This window comes from Pseudophryne corroboree, chromosome 8, assembly GCF_028390025.1.
Source record: "Pseudophryne corroboree isolate aPseCor3 chromosome 8, aPseCor3.hap2, whole genome shotgun sequence".
Classification (NCBI taxonomy): Eukaryota; Metazoa; Chordata; class Amphibia; order Anura; family Myobatrachidae; genus Pseudophryne; species Pseudophryne corroboree.
This window is the reverse complement of record NC_086451.1, coordinates 279,288,403-279,297,185: the sequence shown is the minus strand read 5'-3', so window position 1 is coordinate 279,297,185 and position 8,783 is coordinate 279,288,403.

The following is an 8,783-nucleotide window of genomic DNA, read 5'->3' as shown; positions in this document are numbered from 1 at the left end:
CTGAGCTTAGGCGTGTTGTGAATTTTTTAAATTCTCTTGAGGCAACTGCCCAACTAAAGCCAGACTGTTATGCATACTTAACATATTGCAAAACACTTTTTTATCTTTGAAAGGCTGTTTCTCCCACTCACACAACAGAATGCCATATAAAATCTCTAACAGTGAAAAGCAAACATCGAGAAGGGGAGAAGTTTAAAACAAATCTCTGTTTGCACAAATCTTTTAAGCAAGGTTAAAGTTACGATTAAATCACTTCACTAGGATCTAAACAGATGTCCCAACTGAGTGAACTTTCAATCGCCTTGGGACCCCTTAAATTAAATGGAACATAAAGGGACTCATGTAGAGTTACATGGTTTTGTGTAAAATATACATTTCTGTAATGAGCGTGTGTATGACAAATGCATATGTACAGTATATATCCAAAGGCAAATTTTGTTGCATCTTATACTTATGATTCAATATGCTCAAAGGCATACAGTATATTGAAGCAGGGAAAGGGCCGCAAGGCTCAGCAATGTGGTCTTTATGTAACTAGTATACCTGGACACAGACACAGATACACTGTCAAGTGAAATATCTGCTGGAGTGCTGGATCAATTAAATGCATTAATGATAGTGCAGATCTGGACTAGTTAGCCACTTCTGATTGGCTGATTGCGGACTTATACAGATAACAGTACTTAAATCATTATTATTATTATTGCTGCTATATTATATCAAATTGTAGCCAACTATTTGCATTACTTAATTGATATTGCCCTTTAGGGTAAAATAATAATATTCCCCTTTAATTTTTGAAAAAGGAAAACAAAAGTTTATGTGATAACCTGCATGTCTGTGAGATGTCACAGAGATAAACTGTAGCCCTGGCAACCCCTAAGGCTGCAGCCCTTATATGCCCAGTGGTGAGTCAGGATAGCATCTACAGTATACATTAATGATACAGAGATGCTGAGGGATGACCATGCATACAAGGAGGTAGTGGTGTTGTTGTATGGCCACGAGCAGAAATCGCTGCTACTGAGTGGTAGAGATCTGTTTGGATCAGAGCATGTAGAAAACTAGCAGCCTCAGTGATACCCTTCTAAGTTTTAAAGAGGACCTCAACAGAGCTGTTTCAGTGAGATGCCTGCTGAAAAGGGACTCTGGTGAGATATAGTAGCTGCAATATTAGAGCACTGTCATTTAATGAGGGGAAACATTATGCTATGGTAAGAGACAGAGGGGGATATTTACTAAGCAGTGATAAAATTGGCGAAGTGAGCCAGTGGAGAAGCTGCCCATGGCAAACAATCAGCTGCTCTGTATACTTTTATAGTATGCAAATTATAAATGTTACGTCAATGCTGATTGGTTGCCATGGGCAACTTCTCCACTGGCTCACTTCTCCACTTTTATCACTGCTTAGTAAATGTCCCCCATATTGTGGGCTTCATCAATGTGAAAAATGCGACCAAACCTCTGAAAATGCTGTTTTTGGAGGTTTGGATGCTTACCGCATATGCACCAAGCTCCCTAATGCAATGCATTCCAGAGCTCTTGGACTATGCATGCGGTTAGTAGAGGTATATATCATAATAAAAATGTGATGCTTGATGTACTGGCCCTCTGTTTTTTTGCAGAGTAATATTATACAGAAACCAGTTATCTGATTAAGTTCTATAAAATAACAAAATGCATTGACAACATAATTCCAGTCATAATCGCACGTCATTAAACTGATTACATAGATTTAACGAGCACCATGCTTCAAATGGAATGTGTCCATAAGGTATAGTACTTTTCATCAGTCAGCTTAAAATAACTGAGCATTGTCTCAAATCATGCTGTAAAAGTCAGACAGCGGCAGTATGGGGACTGGATGGCATCACTAATCAGGAGTATTACAACATGGAGGTTAAATGCAAGTGGCACTCTGTAATTACTTGCATTTGTGTCTTACTATACAGTCAGCCAAGTGGAGGTCTGATACCCTAAATTGGAGATTCTAGGATGGCTATTTTACATTTCTCTTCCATCTGGCTATGATCCTAAAGTACTTACTTATTTATTCCTCTTTTTTAAAGGTAGACTTCTGAAACATCATTATATCTGTGATATGGAACATTAAGCTTTTGAATATTTGTATTTATTGATGTGGATGTGAACATTACATTATATTCTTTCATTGTGTCTTGTATTGGTATTTGCTGTTTATTAAATGTTATGTTGATTTTATTAAGAAGCCTCTCAACATTATTATTTTACACATATATAGAGAGAAACTAAGAATCGTATTTCTGCCAATTTCGGTCAAAATAGTAGTTGACTGACATTGGCCGTGCAAAATTGCAACTTTTTGAATTTTAAATCTGTAATTTACCAAGCTACTGTGTTTGTCATATTCGTATTTTCCATTGTCAATGTCATTCGTATTTCTGGTGTGTGTTTTACTGCCATATGTGTTTGTGTTAAGCCGGAAATGGATATTTGGATGCATGATTCGTGTTTTTCAAGTGCGGCAGTGTTTTTTGGACAGTGCAGCCACGTCTTTATATTTACTTTCGATTTTGAAAGTGATGCGTGACTTGTTGTGTGGAATACGTGGGAGTGTCAAAGCGCAGCCAAATAAATATGCCCCAAACCATCTGAACCTCATAGGTTTAGTTAGTGGAGAGGTGAGAGATAGTGGTCTGAGGAGTTGGTGAGTTTAGTGGTGTTCTATATTTTGATTTCTGATTGCTGTATTGTGTTTGAAAGTTATCTTGTCTTTATTGTTGTATTGTTATAGTGTTTTTCATATTTTCTGTCAGTGTTATTTCATTTAGTCTCTTGTCAGTGTGTGTGTGTGTGTGTGTGTGTGGTGTGCTGTGTAGAGGTAGAGGAAGAGTCTGTTTTGTTTGTCTTTATTTTTGGTTAGTGAGGGAGGTGAGGTGAAAGAGGTTAGTGAGGGAGGTGATGTGGAGGAGGTTTGTTAGGGGGATGAAGCTGAGGAGGTTAGTGGGGGGGGGGGGGGGTGAAGTGGATAAGGTGGTAGAGGATGTGCCTGAGTCCTCTAGTGAGAGTGATGTAGCTCCGCAGCCATGCACCAGGACCAAGACAGGGCACAATGTGAAGTTCACTTTTGATTAAAATGTGGCCCTGGTACGGGTGATTATGAAGTATCATCGGCAGCTTTTTGGCCCAGAGTCTGCTTAGGTCTCATTCCTTAAATAAAGTCATCTGGAAGAAGGTTTTTGATGCTGTCAATAGCGAGGGCTTGGTGAGGTGAACTGAGGAGACCTGTAGAAAGCGCTTCTATGATATTAAGCGGCATGTGAAAGTCAAAATGGCCAAGGAGGCCAAGTCTGCATGCCAAACAGGAGGTGGCCGTCATTTTGTCGCTACTTATTTAGAATATGAGGAGCTACTGCAGAACCTGATTCCTCCGGAAGTAGTGAGGGGGACTTATGTCCGGGACTCAGATCGGCCAAAGGAGGCTGGCAAGTTGTTGTATTTAATATATTCATTTTGAAGATGCACTAATTTCTAAATTGTTGTTAGTATGCTTTGTACTGTGCATTTTTTATGTATTGTTAGTAATAATGAAACATGTTTTTACACAAAAAATGTGTCATTGTGTATGCTGACAACACTGAAATGTATGTTGTGAAGGTGTTGTTTTTGTGGTTTATCAATATTTCTGTATGTTGTTGTGAGAGTTTCAAATATTTGTCATGGCTTTTGTTGTAGAATCATGCAGACCAATCTTTAATATGTTATTTGGGTATTGTCCATAAATACTATTCCTACCATACTGTGTTTAAATGTGCCTTGTATGTTTAACACATTAAAGAGAGGTGATGAGTTTAAAGATATATGGTTAGTCACATTATGTGTTATAGTTGTTTTAAAAGTATGCACACATTTAGGATAATGTTGTTTTTTAATATACATTTAAAAAAAAACATCATTTTTGAATTCATGAGTAGCAACACATATGTGTTGATTTCATTTTTAGGGCTGTTTTTTTATCCCAATCCGCCCCTGCAAAACACCTCCATATTTGATGACTTTTCATATTATGAGAAAAGGCAAGAGGAAGAAGACAGTATCAAGAAGGTGAGTAAAAATTAAAGAGGCACATGCAATCAGGAACAACACACAGGCTTTCACCTCCACTTCTATCTTGGTGTGGAACAGAAAGGACTAACCAAGCAAATGTATAATTACCACATTACTGGACATACTGAAAAACTAGGAGCCACAGCCTCCGAATTTGTTCCCCCTTCTCCATTTTCAGGGATTACGATAATCTCAGATTTAATGCTGGGATGCAAACAAACTGGTTTATACCACAGGATCAAAATTGGATATTTTCCTCTCCACAGAGTCTGGAGACTTATTTTGTAAAAATCTTATGGGTTTCTTTTTTTCCATTTTTAAATTGAATTTTTATTTACATATTTTGTGGCAGATGCCTTATTTTCATTTTTCACAGCTCCCAGTTACATGCAAGTGAGCATACCTGTGTGTCCCAGCTACACACATGTGAGCATACCTGTGTGTCTTGTTTATTATATTCAGATTTTATTTTTAAATAAAGCAGCCCCTTAGATGTTTTAGCAGCCCCTTGTGAGCCCCCCACAGTAGCTCCAGATCCGGTAAGTTGAGTTCAGGTGGGTTTGGACCAGTACTATGCAGGATTGTGCAGTGAATTTTTTACTATTCAGCACCTGCCCTAGTGTGTAAGTTGAGTTCAGGTGGGTTCATACAGTACTAAGCAAGACTGTGCAGTGAATTTTTTGTTACTCAGTCCCTGCCTTAGTGAGTAAGTTGTGTTTGGGTGGGCTCGGTACAGTTCTAAGCAGGACTGTGCCGTGAATTTTTTGTTATTCAGCCCCTGGCCTAGTTAGTACAGTAAGTTTAGTTTGGGTGGGTTCGGTACAGTATTAAGCAGGACTATGCAGTGAATTTTTTGTTATTCCGCCCCTGCCCTAGTGGGTAAGTTGAGTTCGGATGGGTTCAGTACAGTAATAAGCAGGACTGTGCAGTGAATATTTTGTTATTCAGCCCCTGCCCTAGTGGAGCTTACCACTCTACAGTCCAAACTCATTTCATACTAAAAGTAGAACTGTGGGAGGCAGCAATGATAAACTTCTGTACCACCAGCATGCCTCAGCCTGGCAAGCCAGACAACTTCCTGGCTATAAGCCACCATGATACTCCATACTGGGCCCGTATTCAGTAACTGTTTGTGAATAACAGTTGCTCCTGGCCCATCTAGTGCTGCAGTGCAATGGAAAGCTGATATTTCATTTTGCAATGCAAGATCACTGAAACTCCGTTCTAACACCGCAAGGTCTTGCGATAACCCTACACAACCCTTACCTTGTACAATTATTAAGGAGAAAACATTTACAAAATAAATGAAAAAAATCCTGTACAACAAATGTGGATCTTGTAAATATCCCAAACTATGAAACATTAATAAATCAAAATTAAGGTTGACTAATTGGAGACATTAATTTGAGTACCTAACATGAAATAATTGAGAAAAACCTCTCTATAATGCTGGGATATACAGTGCACACTAGAAGATATATCTACTAGAGATGAATGGGTTCAGACAGGGCACCCCTGGAATTATATGGCAGACATATAGACATAGGTGTGTTTTGATTCCTTCTCTTCTGACGGACTTTGGCCACAAATGTGGTCTCTCCCCATTTTGTACTCAGAGTTGTATGTTTATTGGAAAACACTTTGTCAAACTTGGAATTTCCATTTCCACCTTTGCGGCTATATATTTTCTCAAATCTGGTTGTGATGTTGAATCTTGTTTCATATTCTGCTTTAGGCTTTAGTTTAAACCTAGAACCAAGTTCAGCAGCACCCCTGGAATTATATAGCAGTGCCTCTGGACTTATAGGCAACACCCCTGGACTTGTATAGCATATGCAGCACCCCTGGAGAATTAAACAGCACAGCAGACAGGCAGCAGCACCACTGGACTAATAGAACAGAGGGTCAGCACCCCTGGACTGTTCCCCTAATAGCATAGGACAATGCCCCTTTATTTTCACAGCACACAGGACAGCGCCACAGTGCCCCTTTATTTTGACAGCACTCAAGACAGTGCCCCTAACAGCACAGTACAGCACCCCAGGACAGGACTCCACGACAGCACAGGACTGCAGCACCCCGGAACAGCACAGGACAGTACCCCTGTACAGCACCTCTAAAAGCACAGAACAGCGCCCCTTTATCTTTACAGCACACAGGACAGTGCCCCTTTATTTTTACAGCACACAGGACAGCGCCCCTAACAACACAGGACAGCACCCCAGGATAGCATCCCTGAACAGCACAGAACAGCATAGGACAGCAGCACCCCTATAAAGTACAGGACAGGACCACTGTACAGCACCCCTAACAGCACAGGACAGCACCCCTACACATCACAGGACAGCAGCATCCATGTACAGCACCCATAAGAGCATAGGACAGCACCCCTAACACCACAAGACAGCACCACTGTACAGTACCCTTGTACAGTACCCCTAACAGTAGAGGACAGAACCCCTAACAGCACAGGACAGCAATCCAGGGCAGCACCCCTGTACAGCACAGGACAGCAGCACTCCCATACAGCAGCCCTAACAGCACAGGACAGTACCCCTATCAGCACAGTACAGCATCCCTTTACAGTACCCCTGTACAGCACCCCTAACAGCACAGGACACCACAGGACAGCACCCCAGAACAACAACCCAGGACAGCACCCCTATACAGCAGCCCTAAGAGCACACAGGACAGCACCCCTAAACAACACACACAGATTGACCCCACCCAATGCCACCACCCACAGAGATACAGAGGTCTGTCTCCCTCAGTCTCCAATGCTGGAGTGAAGATGGCGCTGATGGGCGGCATCTTATATATGGGATCCAAAACCCACAAGGTCCGTCAGTGAGATGATGACATTTTGCCCTGATCTGGGATCCAAGTTTGGCGGGAAAACCCGAGACGGACTTGGATCCCAGCTCAGATCGTGAAGTTTGGGGGGGGGGGTTTGGATCTCTGATATCTGAACCCGCTCATCCCTACTCACAACCAATTATACATGTACCTGCAGACCCACCACTATATTAATAGGCTTCCTGTGGCTTTGTCCTCTCTCTCACAGCCTGATTACATATCTGTAATATTATGCCGAATGAAATAACAGTCCAATACAGAAATCAATATCTATATACATGCTTGGTTAATTCCTCTTCACACATTCACAGGGAAGCATTGATATACTATATACAGATGGAGCCGAACTCATCCAGTGTGGCTCCATCGCAGGCGTGCACTCCCAGCGTGACTAGGCGATCCACCCACCTAGTCGCGCTTGGGGTGCACAGAGATGATCTTCCATTCTAGTAAATGGGGCGCGTCTCCGTCACAGGATAGGTGCACCCGGGCGGGTGCGGCCAGGTACAGAGTCACGATTAGCGTGGCTCCTTCTGTACCTGACATAAAGGCATACCAACATTCTCATATTCTAAACTTTTATTCAAACACTATGACACAACCTTGCGGACCTTACAATCGACATACCTTCAAGAGGTACACATTATTGTACCATATACTGTAGGGCCTATATCTCCCCTGTGCAGTGCAAATATATGGTGACCATGGAAGCTGGTTAATGTGTGATATGTCATATAGAAAATGCTAAATACACTGCTTTTGGAACTCATTAATAATATCTTTCATCTGCACCTAACTCTTGATCACCTGTTTTGGGACAAAAAGATGCTCATTACCTTATCAACTATTATAGTAGCCATAACCAAACAATGAATTCTCATTCATTAGACAAAATGTACTGCTCCCTCCATTAATGAATTACAGCAAAGGCTCTTACAACTGCTTTATTTTGATAGTTATTCTACCCACCCAGACATAAAAGATTCAAAAGGTTTTACACTAAATGGGGCCGATATATTGATAGTTCCACACAGTATTTTTTAAATATTAAAATCCACGGACTGATTCCTACATAGACAATTATTGTCAGCTCTCAGAACTAGAGATGAGCGGGTTCGGTTCCTCGGAATCCGAACCCCCCTGAACTTCACCCATTTTATACGGTTCCGAGGCAGACTCGGATCCTCCCACCTTGCTCGGTTAACCCGAGCGCGCCCGAACGTCATCATCCCACTGTCGTATTCTCGCGAGATTCATATTCTATATAAGGAGCCGCACGTCGCCGCCATTTTCACTCGTGCATTTGAGATGATAGGGAGAGGACGTGTGCAGCGTTCTCTCAGTTGTGTTCAGTGTGCTGCAACTATCTGTGCTCAGTGTGCTGCAAATATCTGTGCTCAGTGTGCTTGCAAATATCTGTGCTCAGTGTGCTGAAAATATCTACGTTCTCTGCCTGAAAAACGCTCCATATCTGTGCTCAGTGTGCTGCAAATATCTGTGCTCAGTGTGCTTTATTGTGGGGACTGGGGACCACCAGTATTATATAGTAGGAGGACAGTGCAGAGTTTTGCTGACCAGTGACCACAAGTATTATACATTCTCTGCCTGAAAAATGCTCCATATCTGTGCTGCATTGTAGTATATAGTAGGAGAACAGTGCAGAATTTTGCTGACCAGTGACCACCAGTATTATATCAGTACGGTACAGTAGTCCACTGCTCTACCTACCTCTGTGTCGTCAAGTATACTTTCCATCCATACCTGTGGTGCATTTAAGTTTTGCGCAGTATATATAGTAGGAGGACAGTGCATAATTTTGCTGACCACCAGTATATTATATA